Consider the following 15,135-nt stretch of genomic DNA (forward strand, 5'->3'; position numbering starts at 1 on the left):
AGCCGTCATGAGCCAGGAACAGTGAGTGGGCAGCGGGAGGAACGGCAGATGGCGGGAGGACATGGGTGGGCAGGCCCGAGAGCTCCAACTGCAACCTTCGGGGGCCGTTTATGCCAACACACTATCCAACTGCTCTCCCAGGAGGGAAACAAATCCCACCGTGGAGCCCCGCGCCTGCCTCTGCTCTCTCCTCAAACAGCCCGACACTCCTGCAACAATCCCTACACGAAATCTGTCATTATCACCAGACAAGCACATGGAACAGAGCAGAATGTACTTACCGACACTAAACTGTGTATCTAAAAATGGTTGCAATGGTAAATTTTGTTTCATCAATCTCACCACAACTTAAAATAAAAATTAAAAAAAGACAAATCCACAAGGGGAGAATAGGAGAAGAGATTCTGGAGGCCGGAAATCAGGCTGTTTAGTAGTTAGTTCGGCAGGCCAGCTCCAATCCGTGGAGGGAAAGCCAAGAACTGCCCCACACGTCCAGGCCAGAGGCCTCCGGGGCTCCGGAAGCAGCTCCGAAACGGAAGGAGGGGTGGGAGACTCCGTGGGTGTGTGCGGCTGAGGAGGGCCAGATACCCCGCCCCTCCCAACTGCGGAGCCAACTCACACTTCTGCAGAAATCTGGAGAGCTACTCTTTGGAAAAAGTAAATCAAAAGGTCTCTGGACTGGACTGCAAGATGGCACAGCAGAAAGTGTAAACACTGCACCAAAACCAGGGTGTAAGCGGCTCTGCTATGTACACACTGCCCACAGGGACTCCCAGGCTTCCTATGTTTCTGTGATGACAAGCAGTTCACTTTCAAAGGAAAAGGTGAGTATAATGGTTTCGAACTTTATAAGAACCGCACCAGACACTGGCCAGCAAGGGAGCACTGCCTTCAAGATTCCGAAGAAAGGGCTGGGGATTTCGCTCAGTGTTCTGCCACCTGCCTCACAACTGCAAGCACCTGAGTTCAATCCCCGGTACCCCCCCCATACTAAAGATTCTGAAGGAAAATGACTTCCAGACTAGAGTTCTACACCCTGCGGAACAGGCATCAAGCGAGAAGGGACAGTGAAAACACCTCCTGCCGCCCAGTCTCACAAACCCTACCGTCCACGCTCCCTCACTTTAGCATGTCTTTCACCTGAGGGAAAAAACAACCCAGGCTCTGCAAGAGGACGCATGGGAACAGGGAACAGAAAAGATGCGACATGAGAATGGAGGCAAAGGCAACTGCTACAACATTTGTGGAACCTGACAGGTCCCCTGCAGCGTGACTCTAGAGATCAGTGTCTGCAACGAGCCCTCTTCCTCACTCTAACTGTGAATGAGAAGCCCTCATGTTCAGGAAGGCCGGCAGCGGGTCTAAGGGGCAGTCAGAGCGGCAGGGCTACAGGTGGATGGAGGTCGTGTGCGCGAACCAGGCGGCACCTGACACGCGCCTGAGCTCTGTCCAGCTCAGCGGGCACATGGGGCTGGTGTGTAAAGAGATGAGGACGCTCTCCAAGTGTGAGAGCCACAGCAGAGTCGGGAGAGTCGGCACCACGAGAAGAGAGTGAAGTTGTCATGGTTTTCAAGGACTGGTATTTGTCAAAATAACAATTTGAACAAATTGGGTTAAATAAGATGTAACATTAATTTCATCTGTTTCTTTTTGCTCTATGGTGGCTACAAGGAAAGGTTAAATGACAAACGTGGGATGCATTATATATATTTTTGGACAGTGCACACTGACCTTGTAGAAATTTGTTCTAAGAGGCTTATAAGAAGGTATGCAAGAATCATAAACAGGTATACAGAAACTGTATGAAGGAAAAAAGGCAGTTATTAAGAGGGAAAAATTCTGAAAAGGAAACACAGTACACTATCCGTGACTATGTATACAGGCAAGTAAACAACAAATGCTGATTTAATCAAACAGCGTAGAAGAACTGGGGAAGGGAGCAGAAGGGCTGACAGCAAAGAGTTGGCTGGTGAAGAAAATGAAATCTATTACTAAATACAGGAAACGTTTAATGAATCAAAAGATAGACATTTGGAAACATGGATCTATAAAAGCTAGAATTAGCACCGCTTCAAGAAGATGGCTGTCTGTGAGGAGAACAAAGTTTGGGGAAATGGCCTGAGGTAGAAGGCAGCAAACAGCTGGATTTCACGGCAACACTGTTATGAAATTACTTGACTTCCTGAGCCATGAGGATATTCAACTTAAGATTTAAAAAAGCAGAAAAGAAGGCTGGGGATTTGTCTCAGTGGTGCCGCACCTGCCTCCCAAGCTCAAGGTCCTGAGTTCGATCCCTGGTGCCACACACGCACGCACACCCACATTCTGCTGCTCTACTTATTTATTTATAAAAGTATAAAATGGCAGGCAGGGGTTTCTGACTTCTATTAGAGTCTAGCTAATAACTTAAAAGCACATCAACATAGACTTAGATCAAACAAATTAACCCAGCAGGCAAACATCTGACCCATCATTTATGGACGAGGGGAAGCGAGCAGGGAAATGCTACAGACCCAGCGTGGAGAGACAGAGGGGAAATAAATCTAAGTCTCAGTGTTTTTCTACTTATTCTTGGAAGCATTTAGCCACAGGTACAAAGTTCTCCCGTAAAGTGAAATAATCCGGTGAGTCCCAAGCGCCCAGACGAAGATGGAAGAAATCCTCTACGGGGAGAGAAGTCCCAGGAGAAACAATGTGCGCTCCGAGCAAAGGAAGCCAAACACCCACAGAGTCACAGCTGACTTCATTCAGACGGGGGTTATTAGTATGTATTTTTCTTGCGGGTGGGAGGGCATTTTGGAGATGTCATTTAATAAAGATCCTGGGCAAGTAAGAGGTGTTCACATATTAATTTTAAAATAGATTTTGCAATTATACTCATAAAACGCACAGATCTTTTTTTTCCCCCACTGAGTTTATTGGTGCTTTTTAGGTAGACAGTACAGTTACAGTCATCACTGGGATCGTGTACCTTTCCGTGACAGGTCTTGGTTCTCATTTTTCCCCCACACCCCTACCCTCCCTCACCCTAATGCACAGATCCTAAGTTTTCCTCACTAACTCTGAAGTATGATTTACGTATTAAAAACAGCCACACTGTAAGTGTTGAGTTTGGTGAATTTTAAGCAATGTTTTACCCACCTAATAATCAGCGCAACCATGTCTATCACCCCAGCAAGCTCCCGAGTGCTGCTGTCCCCATCAACAAACCCCTGCCCTGGCTGTCGCCAAAGCAAACACGGACCTGCTTTGTGCCCATCAGGTGGTTCACAGTCATGGAGCCCAATCTGTTTTCACAAAGCTGTTCTTAATACTCCTTACGATGGGGGGGTTCCCTTCTTTCCTACAGATAAAGCTGATAATTGGTGTCTTTTCTTCCTTGACCAGTTCAGCTAGAGATTAATCAGTTTTACTGATCTTTACTGGCTGATTTTCTTATCTGCTTTGTGTTTCACAGATTTCGACCCATATCTTTATAATTTCTTCCCTTCTTATCTGTGGATTTGATTTTTTCTAATCTCTCAAGATAAAAGCCTAGATATCAGAACTTTGTTTTTTGTTCGTTTGTTTTTAGTACCGGGGATCAAACTTGGAACCTTGCGCTTGCAAGGCAGACAGTGGAACCACTGAGCTAAATCACTGGCTCCACTTTTTTTTAAAAGTATAAATATTTAGTACTATAAAATTTCCTCTAACATTGCTTTGGCTGCATCCTACCAGTTGATTTCCATTTACTTCAAAATGTATTCTATTTGTGCGTGCGTGTGGGGGGGGGTTTAAGGTTATCTAGAAGTATACCAATTTCTAAATATTTGGAGTATTTCCTAGATAATGTGATTGATTTCTAATTGAATTATGGTGGGTCATAAAATTTTATTTGCTCAGAGCCATCCTTTAAAATTTATTAAGACTTCTATAAACACAGAAGTGCTCTAAAAAGAAAGCATTAATATCTTTATTGAGATTGGTTTCATGATACACAATATGGTCTATGTTTAAATATTTCGAAGTGCAATTTAAAAAGCGTTGTTTGAGTGCTTTCTCAATGTCAGGTTAAGAAGCAGGGTGATGGTATTAAGCCCACCAAGTCTCACCAACATCGTTTTATTGACTGCTGAGAGAAGCACGTCGAGACCCATTTCATTACCAGTGCTGGACTTTCCTTCCCGTCGTCCTGCTGGTTTCCGCTTCACTTACTTGGAAGTTTTGCTGTGAGGTGAGGTGAATGTTTAGGACTGCATGTCTGCTTTAGGAACCGAGCCCTTCTCATCGTCATGAAACCTCTCCCTTTATCTAAGAATCTACTGTGAGAGAAACAGAGCAGCTGTTCACCTTTCTTGATCAGAGTACCTGTGATTTATCTTCTTTATCCTTATACCTAGACTTAACCAATAAATTACTTTCAAAGTGACATTCTCATAGCATATAGTTTGGTCATGCTTATGTCTAATTTTACAATCCTCATTCTTTAATTCAGTTATTTAGATCTTTCGCATTTAATACAGTCATTGACACAGCTGGATTTAAATTTACCATTTTGCTAACTGTTTAGTTGTTTTGTATTTGGCCCATTTGATCTTTGTTCCTTTTTTCCTGCCTTCTTTTCCCTTCTCCCTTGCTTCTACCTTCCCTTCCTTTCTTTGTATTACAGCTTATCTTCACTGGTGGCAGTTAGCCTTTTTCTTTTCTTCTTTCTTTCTTTTTTTTTTTTTTTTTTTTTTTTTTTTTTTTTTTGTGATTTTTTTTTTTTTTTTTTTTTTTTTTTCTTTTTTTTTTGGTAGGCACCGGCACTACTGAGCTAAATCCCCGGCCCAGTTAGACTTTTTCTTACATTTCAAGCAGTTCAATAGGGTTTACAAAATAGATTTAATACCTAATGGTCCACCTTCAGATAATAATCACACCCATGAACAAGGTAAGGAAAGTGTGTTCTGTTCCCTCCCACTAATTCTTCCTGCTACGGCTATGTTTTACTTGTTAAAAAATCACAATATATTTTGTTTTGTTTTTGTTTTTTGAGACAGGGTCTCACTACGTAGTTGAGACTGACCTGGAACGCACTGTGTAGCCCAGGCTGGTCTCAAACTCACAGCGATCCTCCTGCCTCAGCCTCCCAAGTGCCGGGATTACAGGCGTGCACCATCACACCCGGCTCACGATATATTTTTATTTTTGCTTCAAACTATTATCTCTTGTACTTGTAAAGTGAGGGAAGTGTACTTCACGCTGCCCCTTGGGTAGCACTGCTCAGGCATTTGCATAGATCTAAATTTTCATCTTTATCATTTCCTTTCTGCTTCAAGGACTTCCTTTAGTATTACTAGCCTGCTGGCAAAACAACTATTCTGGTTTTTTCCTTCCTCAAAAAAAATGGTTTGCTTTCATTTTTAAAAGCTTTTCATTGGATAGACTTGTGATGGGTTTTTTTTTTTTTCAGCATTTTCAAGATGTCATTCCACTGTTTTTGCATTTGAAGTATTGGATACAAAGCTGGAGCTATTTTTACCCTGGCTTCCCTATGTCAAATATATATGACTTCCTTCCTGTGGTGCTTTTAAGACCCTCTTCTTATCACTGGTCTGCAGCAATTTGATTATGCTGTGCTTTATTGTGGTTTCCTTTCTCTATTTTGCTTAGGGTTCACTGAAATTCTTGAGTCTGTATGTTTATAGCTTTCACTGCCTGTGAGGGAAATGTAGACATTATTCCTTTGGACACCTTTTAATTATACAGGTTATGTTAATCACAGATTTTAACGTCTTAACATCAGTCCACACATCACTGAGACCCCCACCCCATCCCCACGTTCCCCTCCTCTGCGCCCCTGTTGGGGACCCTCATTTGTACGTCTTCGATGTCACAGGTCGTTTTTATGCACTGCCTAAACTATGACTCCCACTCAGTGAAAATGCCAAGTAAGATATCGTATTTTTCTTCCCTTTAAGTACTGCTCAGTTTTCTTCCATTTATTCTCAAATTGTTTTCTTTAAATCTTTAAACATATTGATCTGTTTATACTAGCTATTTTAATGTCCTTATCTGCTAATCTATCTTGTTTTCTAGATTTGTTTCTGCTATCTGATTTTTCTCCTGGCTATGAATCTGATAATTTTTCTTGGATGTTGTTACTGAATGACACACATATTACAAAGAACTCTCCGTTATGGCTGGTATGAACCTGAATGGATACTGAGAACTGTACTTTTTCCAACACTTCTTTATCTGGGATTATAGAATTTTACCTGTTTTGTATTTTGGCTGAGACAGCATCTCACTGTGTAGTTCAGGCTTGCCTTAAACTCACTGCAACTTAGGCTGCCCTTGAACTTGTGAGAATCCTAAAATGCACACTGTATTCAGTCAGACTCAAGATGCGCGCTCTTTCTAGATTTCTAGAACTCTTACTTGGCATAGCTTTCACCTCCAGTGCTGCATTCTGCAAATTCTGGCCAGTAAGGCCTCTCTGAATTCCAATCTGCCTCCTACCCTGGGCGACTGTCAGGCAGAAAGTTAATCACAGGGCTCATCTTCGGTCCCTCCAGTCTATCCAGGTAATACTTTTCATATCTCTCTAGAGTTTTCAGTGTTAGTCATGAAAGGAACATTAGGCTTTAAACCGCTAACACTTACTCAACAAATATTAAGGGCCCACTCTGTGTGTCCGGGATTGTTCTGGACCTTGGGGCAACAGCAAAGAACCAAATAAAATAAAGCAAATAAAAACTGACCTTCTACAAAGGAAAGAGTGATAAATAAGCATGCATCAGTCAGTTAAGTGCTAAATTGAAAAAAATAAAGCAGAAAAGTGGGGAGAGAGTCAGGAAGATTGTTTTCCTCTGGGTTAAGTGACCCTGGAGCCAGGATGGGTGGAGGTGATGGTTGTGTGGGGGAAACACTCCAGGCAGTCAGAGAAGAACAGGAAGCTACTCTGCAGGAGAGAGGGATAAGCCTGGAGCCCAGGGACACCATGTTGGAGCCTAGCAGCAATCCTGGGCTTTCCGGCTTTTATCTGAGTCAAATGGAAGTCGCGGAGGATTTCTGAGTGCAGTGGCAGGATCCCTCCCACTGCTCTATGCAGAGAAGACCGCAGGGGGTCAGTGGTAGAAGGGAGGAAAGAATGCAGAAACGAATGCTACAATCCAGGCAAAAGATGTTGTCTGGCAGTTTCTGAATCCCTAGGAGTCACTGTCTTTTTGGTAATTCCTTTAGAATGGCATATGGAAAGTACATGCATCCTCTGAGGACAATTAGACAATTTAGTAATTTAGTAATACAAAATGCCAGGATCAGAGTCTTAAAACAAAGGAGTGAAACAATCAAAGGTAACTAGCATGAGTGCCCAGAAGACAATAAGTAAACTCTACAGATTTACAGCAAGATTTCTGTATTCTCAAACTGTACCAAAGGTAGCTAACTTTCCAACGGCTACAGAAAAGGCAAATTCTTAACTGATGCATGAATTTAATTAGACTTCCAGAGCAAGCATAAAACATCCCTGGAGCATTGTTTTTTATTATGCTGACCAAAGATTAAGTAAATATTTCTAATCTACTGTGTAACACTTCCATGGAGAAAATGAAATGAAATGAAGGCCTTAAAACTGATGATGAGACTGATGGGTAAATTAGGAGCCAAGCGAAAAAGGAAATAATGCACTTGCCATGAAACAGGTTCCCAGAAGCGTCCAATAAACAAAAACACTGAACATGTCAGGAATCATTCAGTGCACATCCCAGCATTTCAGGGCTGGATTACACCAAATGAGAAATCCTGCTGGCAGGAAATAAATATGCCAAATATGAAAATTCTTTTTTTCTCTTTTGGTACTGGGGATCGAATTTGGGACCTTGTCTTGCAAGGTAGGTGGTGGCACTGCTGAGCTGAATCCCAGGCCCCAAATACACGATTCCTTACCTCTTTTTTCCTTACTCTTTCTTCACTGGTTTTCAAAAGCCTTCATGCCCTTCGTAGTGTAGATTTCAAAATGTGATGAACATGCCTGGTAACAGACGCCAAATATGTGTGTTCTGGTAATCCTGACACTGCTCTGGAAGCAAGTTTACCTTTGGCCAAAGTTTACAGGTAAATGACTCAGATTTCATGTATTATTTTATGTTGGCTTCAGACAGCCAAGGGAACTGTCTAACGAGAAAGAAAGCAAGTTCTCCCAAAGTTATGGTTTAGGTGGGCTACAAAGGTACATAAATACTTGATAAAGTTTAAACAAAGCATCTGCTGAGCTGCAGATCTTAAGAGCTAAGAAAGGAAGTATGGCAGAAACCACGCTAGCTAAGAATTCTGAAGGCACAGTTCCTGACTTCTCATCCTCCCAGCCTCAGTTAATAAGATCACAGATGCCCTCTCAGCAAGTACAAAGGCACAGCTTTGTAAGTAATAAAAATCTGGTAACAATGCATTAAGGCCCAAGTGAGTCCATTTTTTTGTATTTATTCTGAAATGAAAGCTCACAATCTATTACTCAAATATCTCCCAAATCCAACTAGGCAAGAATTAAAACTTGGTAAAATGCTGACAAGTTTTGATTTGAGATGTTTCTTTCTCTTAAAAAGATAAGAGACATAAAAGCCAATCCCGACTCGTAGAACTGTTTTCGTGGTTTTATTGAGCACTTCATTAAATGGAACATCGCAATCTTGGCTTTAGCATCCTCCTCCCCGCTCTCGCAACTGGGGGAAATGACTGTTACTGGCTCCACGGTAAAACGCATTACTCATTTTATAACAATTTGCTAAGGGAGAAGGTAGAGTGAGCGTCCCTGCCAGCATCAGGAGTCTGATAAAAAGGGCCTAGGGCTGCTTACCTGACACCTCCTAGCACAGACCCAGGAGAGCACTCGATATAACTGTCCACTCAGTGACCGGAGGCCCCAGCACACGCTGAGCCTTTCCTTATCTGTGGACCAGCGAGCTTCACTTCGCAGAACAGAAGGGAGTAAAGACAGAATCCCAATTGTTTTCTCAACTGCTACAAGATGGAAATTCTTTGAGTTTTTGTTTTGTTTTTGCAATTGGCCCACACAGCGTCCTGATAAGATAGTGCCAAAATAGTTACTACAACACATCCAAAGCAGAAAGGGTAATTTATGAATGGTTCTGACAAACCCTGACAAGTAGCCTTTAAGTCTAAAGAAAGAAAAAAACTCCAGTGCTACCTGTTAGTTGCTAGAATTTTGGGAACTGCACAGTCCCTAAGCACCTACCGCATCTTCCAAGAACCTCCCCAAGGCCCCTCTCCTACAAGCGGTTATCTAATCTGATTTGCTCAAATTGTTGCCTAGTACTTTAGGGAAGCTACTAATTCTCAGAAATGGAGAGGCAGAGACAGACTGAAGGAATGCAGAAGTATAGTAAAGGCAATAATTTAAAACAGCGAGTGAACAGCAGGACACATGCTTCCTGGAACTCTTGCAGTCATCACTGAATGAGGAGACGCATAGAGGGATGGAGGTTTGTGTGGGGCTCACCTAAGATTTTGGACATGAGATCTTCGGAGCAATCTGTGGGGAACAAATTTTGCTAATCATAAGTCTCATAAACGAGAGCATAAAATTTCCATGTAACAAAGTATATTCTAAGAAATAAAATTATTAGATGTTAAATATCTTTCAAATAAAAAGCAACGCTGCATGCTTTTAACATAAGTTAATGGAACACAAAACTTACTACAAAAACTTCAGAATAGGGCTGGGGGTGGAGCTCAATGGTAAAGTGGCTGCCGAACATGGGGAGGCCCTGGTTTCCATCCCCCGCACCTCAAAAAGCAGGCAAGTGAAACCCTTAGGAAAATATTTTTATTTTATTTATGCATTTATAATCAATATACAAGAAATAATACGTTCAATTATCATTAAATTTTAAGATAAACTACAATGTTTAAATAGTAAAGGAAAAGCTTAAATTTTAGCTAATCAATACCAAGCAGGTCTTGATATAAATTTTAAATGACTATGTATTGAATAAAAATAGATGCTACAAAGTAAATCAACCATCTAAGAATCTGACATGGTAACTGAAAGGAGGAGGAGGGAGGATCAAAACTGGTCAGCCCTAGAAAGGCAGAAGAATATATGCAAGGAATAATCAAACTGTACGATGAATGTTTAAACTTTAAAAATGTATTACAGTAAATGATACACTGCCATTAATTCCCCTTAAACACCACCCCCCACACACACACTCAGAACTCACTATCACATCATGCTTGGCACTGTGTATTTTACTGGAGTAAAGTCTTTTTTTTTTTTTAACATTCACCATATTTTTCAATCACCCAGCACGCAATCACCATCCCTACGAGCTCCAGGTGCTGGGTCCTGCTGCACGGTGGTCTGGGCTAAGGGTAAGTGAAAACAGACCCACAAATCACTAACAGAACAATTATGCGCATGGAAGAAAAATCAAGTCACTTTACAAATTTCCTCACAAGCCGGGATGAGGGCAGGAATGAGGGTGTGGAGTGTCCTTCACAGAGCTGGCAAGGGGAACTTCTGGGGGTGACAGCAGGGCCAGTTTTCATGCTCTGATGAACACTCTCTGCCCTAAACATAAAGAATGATCATTAAGTTTAGGAAAAACCACAAAGGCACAGCTAGGTTAAAAAACCAACAAGAACAAATGAGAAATGACCTACAAGTAGGGTATCAAAAACAGAAGACAACTAGTTCTAAAAGAGGTAACCAACAAGTCAACTAGAACATAAATCCACTCCACACAAAGTTTATTGTACTGCCTGTCAGGGATTATAAAGATAAATATATTTAAGATCAAGGATGAATGAACAAATCATGCAGGAAAAGATATTAAGAATAAAAAGGAGGAAGAAATAAAACCAGAACGAGGAGACAGAACAAATAGGAAATCTTAGTCATGAAAGTGATGATCACTGAACATTTTTAAAAAGCTCGACAGACCTCATAAGCTGGATGATGAATACAGTCAGAGGATTAGAAAACTGCAGAGGAGGGAACCCGGGCAGTAGCATGGAGAAGCAGGAAACTCAAGGGAGCAGTTTAGAGACAGGACAGACAGCTTCAGCCCAACCTGGACATACACCTGCGCCAGGACACGTGAGGGGAGGAACAAAGCTCCGGATAACAAAGATAAAGAAGCTTTATAGGAAGTTGTAATGTTATTCAGAAACTTAATAGAGCTTTAATATGGTCAATCACTTAATTTTTTAAAAACGCTGTGGTTATACAGCCACCCAAAATGCAAAATCCTTAAAAATATAAAAAGGGGGACCACTGTCCTTGGTGGGGACCCTAAGTCACTTACAAACCCAAGCTGCTTTCCATAATTACGTTAATAGGTTTGCTGATCCCCCAGGTCTGGCGTAGAACTGCAGACTGCCTTCCAGCTGCAGTAAGTGACTGGTCTGAAATGGAGCACCCTGCCTTAAAAAGAACACTGCAGGGTCGAAAGCTAGAATTCAGAAATGGCATGCTGAGTTCAGTATAGTAAGCCACTGGAGCCTTCGTTCATATTATATACAGAAAATTAGGATGGAATCATGAGCAAAGAGATATAAAAGTGCTTTCACAAATGTCCTTTTAAACCTTATTTTTACAGTCCCGAGTGGTGTCTGTTTGGAAAAAAAATTGCTTATGTTTTCTGTTAAATGTCACGAATTTCACCTTGGGGAAAAAAATCAATAGGCAGAAAATGAATCAGACTTACGGTAATTGATGTCAATAAAACATATTGGAACCAGTATCTTTTTAAATGCTGAGAACCACAAAACTATTCCTGTAAGAGGACAGTCTAAAAAAATTAAATCTACTTTCACTTCTGTTTTGTTCACCTTCTGCCCATAAGGACAGCTGAAGACTCTCGGCCCCGGGCCTCTCGCTCTCCCTGGAGGGCAGAGGCCAGCAGCTGACGGACGGACGGCGGGTAGTTGCCTAATAACACACATCTGAAAGTGGAAGGCTCACAGCTTCCCTTACCGGAACCAAACTACCAGTTTCCTCCCTCCAAGGTCCCAGGGAGGGAGGAAGGCAGCACAGAAAGCCATGCAATGATTCTCCAAGCATCCTTAGAAAATACTTTTCTGTCTAACTTAGCAGTGTAAATGGGAGGAAAACAGAATGTCGAAATGAAAATGGCTTTGGTTAAGAATTTCTTTCGTTTTCCAAGCGCAGTTCAAGCTCCTGCTAACAAGAACCAAGGAAAAGGCAGAGGTACTATTATCATTAACTAATGAGTTTATAAAGTACCTTTTAGGTGGGTGTACTTTGCTTTACACCATTTGAGAGACCCAGAGTGAAGAGGGGACAAAAAGACAGGCATGACCAGAAGCACTGGAGGTGACGGTTCTTCTGTGAAACCACAGTGTGGGCAAGAGAGGAAGCAGGTGACCGAGCTCTGCCAAGGGATTCTGTGCACACAGGTTACGGACGCAGGTTGGAGTCGAGGTCTGAGCCCCTTCCATCCATGCGAACACTAACTGCGCCGAGGACATGAGGATAAGCAGGGCCGACAAGCTCTGCCACAGCGGAGCCTGCAGTCCAGAGAACCAGCCAGCCCAACAGGCTCGGAGGAGGTGCGGCCACAGGCAGCCCCCACAGACAGATCGTGACTGTGCAGCAAAGTTACAGAGGACGAGGAACACAGCGGAACAGCGTGTCTGGAGCAGGCGGACAGGGGACCTAAACCCACCCCGCCCTCTCGAGCCAGGGAGCCCTCACTCTCGTAAAGCAGAATCAACAGGTCGGAGGCCTCTCCCTGCTTCCTCCTGGGGAGTAAATGAAGGTCTCCGGCACTGCATCGTGCCTAAGAGCCATGGTACCGGGTTGCACGCATACAATCTGAAGACCCCTGTGCTCCATGCACTCCACCCTCCCTCCAAGCTCATGGCCTGGGATCTTTTTGATTGCCTGTGACTTTGCCTTTTCCAGAAGGTCATATAGTTGGAATCATACAGTATGCAACCTTTGCCCAACGTTTCAATTAGGTTGTCTGAATTTTTCTTAAGGATACACAATTTCCTTAAGTATTCTGGGCGTAAGTCCTTTGCTTGTCATATATATTGCAAGTATCTTAGTATATCAGCTTTTATTGTGTATCAAACTATTCTAAAACACAGTGGCTACTTATTTGCTCATGATCTGACAGCCTCGGGCTGTTTAGGTGGGGTGGCTGCTACCTGGATGTAATGTTGGCTGGGCTCACGCTGGCACTGGTGACCAGCTGGTGGCCCAAGAGCCCCCTATATATCTGATGCTTGGTAACTGGGCCTCGTGCTGCTCACCCTCCAACAGGCCAGTGCGGACTTGTTCACAGGCCACAACCACAGAATATGCCACAGGGACAAGGACGCAAGCCAGTGCTCCAGTACTGATCACCACCATTCCTCTGGCCAAGCAAATCACGTGGCCAAGCACAAATGAAAGACGCAGAAGAGGTTCCGCCTCTGGAAAGGAGCTTGTAGATGGGGCAGAAAAATCCGTGACTGCTTCTACAAATAACCTAATGAATGTTAATGGTGTCTTCTGATGAACCGGGCTTAATTTAAATGTTGTTCAAATTATCAATCTTTTCTGATAGCTTTTTGGAGGTATCACATTTAAGAAACATGGCCTATTTCCAAGTTCATAAATACATTTTCTTACATTACCTTGTTGTTTTTTTTTTGTCCCAAGATATTTTCTATACATTTAACTTTATAAGTTGATTAATCTACTTTTAAGTGTCTAATAAAATAATACAGATGATACTGTGTAAGATATACGTGTTCTTAATGATTTAATTTTTAATAGATCCATGCCACGTATTTAGACTTTTTTTTTTTTTTAAGACAGGGTCTCACTATGTAGCTGAGAATGACCTAGAACTCACTACGTAGCCCAGGCTGGTCTTGAACTCAGGCGATCCTCCTGCCTCAGCCTCCTGAGTGCTGGGATGACAGGCGTGCACCACCATGCCCAGCTTGCTTCTCGAACTATTCTGAGAACAGGTGCCATGGTCTGGTCAGCTGAATGGCTCTGCCATATTCTCTGTCACCCATTTGTGTATTATAGTAGCTCCAAAGGCCACATCCTCTTCCCTCTCTTTGGATTCCAACAGTAACAAAATGCAGCTGCATCTGGCCGTTCTGGGTTCAGAATGCACAAGTCACTACTTTTCGGAGACAGACAGACCCTTGCAATTAGTTGGACTTGTTTCTCAAGGTGACACAGGCTGCTTCATTCTTCACACATATTTAGCAAACTCATCAAGGGAAACACAAGGGATTAACGTGTAGGGAAATTTCTTTAATTTACAATAGTACTACCTTAAAATGAACTCTATTACTCTGTTCTTCCTCCCTAAGGAACGAATGGGCAGAATGGCTCTGGCACAGATACTGGTTTCCCATATTTGTCTGGCATATATTGCTCTGTGTATAAACTTGCGGCAAAATACAAGAAAACAGTTAAAACATTAAGTCATTTTTGTTCACTATGTTCATAGCAGATTTTTAATTTGAAGAAAAAAAACAGTTCTAAATACAGGTAAAGCAAATTTTATTAAGTATGTTTAATTAAAAAGCTACATTCAGAGTAACTACTTCAAATAATATGCAGCATAAAACAGCTAAATCTGAACAGGTTAGCAGGCCTTACCACCTCCTCGACACGTTTGGTAAAATGGGAGTTTTAGGGTTCTCGCTCTGCACCCGCTCTAGTCAAGTCACACCCCTCGGGCAACAGCTGCTTATCTTTTGGTTATCTGCCTTCTTAGAGCTGAACACACAAAAAGCACATTTTATCTACAATAAAACCTTTGCTAATAACATACGATCAATTTTAGGAAGCTTGTGAAAGCTGACGGATGCTAAATCCTTCCTTTAAGAGGGTTTGTTCAATATCTCAACGCCACACTCAAATTACAGAGGAACCAAAATCCATACACATATAACTAGATACAGAGCTGGGGTCACTACTGTTACACAAATAACTTAGGCCTCCAAACAGCTGCAGCAGAGGTGATATCCTCTAAAGTTATTACAAATCAGCTATGTACCTCCAAGGCTCGTGGAATGACAACATCCAAGTCAGACTAGCAAGAAAATAAATCCCTAGAAGCAGGAAGAACAAACTTTAGAAACTCTAAATGTAGTCACATTTCATGCAGC

General features: G+C 42.3%; 1 protein-coding gene across 5 annotated transcripts in view; it reads right to left on the reverse strand.

The window, feature by feature from the left end:
- Positions 1-15,135, reverse strand: part of Ptpn1 (protein tyrosine phosphatase non-receptor type 1) — a 63,223-nt gene that overhangs the window by 19,335 nt on the left and 28,753 nt on the right. Inside the window, exon 1 of one of the 5 annotated variants that reach the window (XM_010618226.3) lies at positions 282-505. The exons of the other annotated variants lie outside the window; for them this stretch is intronic. The gene's annotated coding sequence lies outside the window, so the exon portion shown is untranslated. Of the gene's footprint in view, positions 1-281; positions 506-15,135 lie in introns of those variants that run through there. 5 annotated transcript variants of the gene reach the window in all.

This window comes from Fukomys damarensis, unplaced genomic scaffold (genome assembly GCF_012274545.1).
Source record: "Fukomys damarensis isolate Sample0158 unplaced genomic scaffold, DMR_v1.0_HiC HiC_scaffold_22, whole genome shotgun sequence".
NCBI lineage: Eukaryota > Metazoa > Chordata > Mammalia > Rodentia > Bathyergidae > Fukomys > Fukomys damarensis.